The sequence below is a fragment of the Octopus sinensis genome, linkage group LG8 (assembly GCF_006345805.1).
Source record: "Octopus sinensis linkage group LG8, ASM634580v1, whole genome shotgun sequence".
NCBI classification, from domain to species: Eukaryota; Metazoa; Mollusca; class Cephalopoda; order Octopoda; family Octopodidae; genus Octopus; species Octopus sinensis.
In genome coordinates, this window is record NC_043004.1 from 12,905,355 (window position 1) to 12,909,109 (window position 3,755).

Here is a 3,755-nt window from a genome sequence, read left to right on the forward strand (position 1 = left end):
GAACTACAACACCATCACAAATGTGAACAATCACACACTCGGAGTGTATGGTGCGATACAACTGGATAAAAACGAAACGTGTACCTTAGGATTACCACCAACGTATGCTGCGTATAACAAGGTCAGAAAGATCAATTGTCTGTCCGAGATTGACAGAAACATTCAATAAGATTAGATGGAGGTTAGGACATTACACGACAGTAACAACACAAATGTAAGATGCGACCACGACAGTAGCACAGATAGATATCAATTTATTCAACATTTATCAAACAAAGAAGATGGTTTAACTGTCTTTGATAGACGCGTTGTATGGATGAACGTGTTAGTTGCGAAGAAGACAGGGAGAAACCAAAACCGCTGTCCTATGAATATGAAAAATGACAGAAGTCAGTATTTAAAAAACACACATACACACATACGGATGCACACACATACAGATATACAAAAACTCACATAGGAATCAAAGATCTCGGACAAACCCCAACGCTCGAACATAAGATCAAAAGAAATGCAAGAAGAGAGACCTATCCCCGAGAAGATTGCAAAAATACGATGAAATAATTCATTGACAAAAAGAAAAAAATGTCAAGATGAACAATACCGAAGATTTGAACTATCGATTAACTGTTTGATCAAAATGTTTAACATACAAATTAGAAAAACTAGTAAAAGAAAACGGCTGATCGATAAATTTGTTAGTGGTGTAATTAACCCTTTAACTGACAATGGGAATAAAGGACCGAACCAGTGCCTCTGTTTATTATTACCGGCATAATGACCCTCCCAATGTTCAATAATATATATATATATAATATATTTAAGCAGCAGTAAGCAAATATGTACTAACATGGAGATCTATAACCGTCATTGAATATGACTGAGGATGTTATAAGCACCTACATGGCTAGAAATATGAGCTAAACGCACATTTTTGTATACATACATGTTGACAGGAATCGTATTTAGCCCGAAATGCAGCGTTCGAGATATTTTCTGACCGATTGGTCAGTCCCGGCTTTAGCCGTAGCCTTCTCTTCTGTGGGATCGACCCGACAGGGTTTTGAATGCATCATTACAGCATTTAGCTTTATTTCTAGCAATGTAGGTTTTTATAACAACGCCAGTCATATTTTAATGACGGTTATATATTTATATATATATATATATATTTATATATATATATACATACATACATACATACATACGTACATACATAATACATACATACATATATATATATGTATATACATACATAAATACATACATACATATATACATCACCACACCACATCACACCATCACACCACAACACAGCACACAGTACACCACACATCACCATACCACATCGTACCACTCTGCTCACACTAGCACTGAACACTTCCCAGCATCACATACACCTACACATGCACACACCCACACGTCAATGTCACCAGCCCCAATCTACACGCACACACTTAAATGCTCTCACATGCAAACGCACGCGCACTTTCGTTGTGGGATCACCATTTTCCCCTACCTCTTCTGTCTGATCTTCTCCCTCCAGTCATCGCCATGATCAACTACTAGCCACTGAAGTCTTTTTTTATTCTCTCCCTCTGTTTACTTTCTCGTGTTCCTTTCTGTTAAAGAGCGTGGACTTGAAACGTAAAAGACTTTCTCACCTTCCCGAGCGTTAAACTAACAAACCTATTTCTTCTTCTTTATACACCCCTGTTTGTCTTTTGCTTTTTTGTAAATTCCAATTATATATATATATATAATATGCTTGTATGCATGTATAGGTATGTATATATAATATGTATATCCATATATATATATATATATGTATATATTTATATATGTATGTATATCTATGCATATATATATATATATATATATATATTATATATATATATGTATATATACACATACGAGCGTTCTTATGACGTTAACACACACACACACATATGTGTGTCTGTGTGTGTGTATGTGCGTGTGTTTGTGTATACGTATGTATTATGTAATAATAGTTTTTAGAAAGATTACCGAACGTATTAGACAGTCAGTAAACTGCAGCTCCGTCTGCAGAGTTACGTAGTCCAGACGTAGGAATTCGGCTTGATGAGCGATCAGCAATAAACGGGTATGTCAGGGAAGGAGAGGAAGCTGCAACAGCTGTAAAGAATGTATTTATATGAAAATTTGTATTTACACTTGACATAATGTAATCATGTCTTGACATATTAATTACATCCTGTAAATTGTATATGCATCTTTTCATACAAAATCATTCCTTACCTCTTTTATTGTTTGTCTGCCTTTGTACGTCTGTGTATACTTTCTGAGTGGGCGTGTGTTCGTATGTGTATGTGTGTGTGTGTGTGAGGGACAGTGTGTGTGCGTGTCTGCGTGTGTGTGTGTGTGTATGTGTATTCACTCACAATGCATTGGTAGACCTGAGGCTATAGTATCACATACTTGTCCGTGTTATTATGCTAAGGAGTAGACCCCAAAATGCAGGACCGAGGAAAGAACTTGTTAACGAAGCAGCAAAGTTTGTCAAGTTTTATAAATGTTTTTTTTTTAATGTTCCACAAAGTCTTCTTGTTTTCTCAAAACGTGCCCAGTTTCTAAGAATGCCATCCTGCCATTTGCCATTCCAAGAGACTAAGTCTAACTTTCTCAACACTGTAGTTAACAATATTCACGCATAATTATCTTACTCCACATTTTCCCTATTCTCACGTTATATCATACACCTCACATGTACTAACGATAGCCATTTTGTTCCCACAACCTCTTGAATAAAGGGAGTTCAATACGTCTCTCGGCAGTAAGGATTTTCTTGCAAAATAAATATTTATAAGATGGTATAAGACTACAAAAGAATATATTAGACTTTACAAGACTTTAAAAACCTTTATAAGAGGTGTTGAAAAATGTCGTCCTTCATTTTCAATACATAAATTGAATCTTCTAGACATGTTTTCAAATACATCTTGGAGAGTCTGTTGCAGTATGGACCGTGTGAAGGTTATGATTGCGTCTTTTAGATCTTTAATAGTTTTCGGGCGATTATTGTACACTGATCCTTTACTTGCTCCCCACCCCACATAAAAGTCAGGCGATATTAAATTAGGGGATCTTGGTGGCCAATAATCCGTTCGAAATAATCAGTTCACCGAAAAATTCACAGCGGAGAGACATTTTGAACATCCTGTACAAGTGTCGCCGTAATAACGCAATTTTATACGAAGCGTACTCAGCAAGAATCCAACAAGTAGTTCGATTCTATGTTTTCTGTTATCACTATTATTCAGTTGATGGTTGCATAAAAAAGAATACTTTTATGCGTGTATGCGCAAGAGTGGCTGTGTGGTAAGAAGCTTGCTTCCCAACTATTTGGTTCCGGGTTCAGTCCCACTGCGTGTCACCTTGGGTAGGTGTCTTCTACTATAGCCTCGGGCCGACCAACGCCTTGTGAGTAGATTTGGTAGACGATAACTGAAAGAAGCTCGTCATATATGTGCGTATGTGTGTATGTGTGGGTGTGTATTTATTTGTGTGTCTGTGTTTGTCCCTTCCACCATCGTTTGATAATCGTTGCTGGCGTGATTACGTCCCCGTAACTTAGCGGTTCGACAAAAGGAACAATAGAATAAGCATTAGGCTTACAAGGAATAAGTCCTGGGGGTGATTTGTTCGTCTAAATGCGGTGCTCGAGCATGGCTGCAGTCAAATGACTGAAACAAATATAAACTTCTTGATATTAG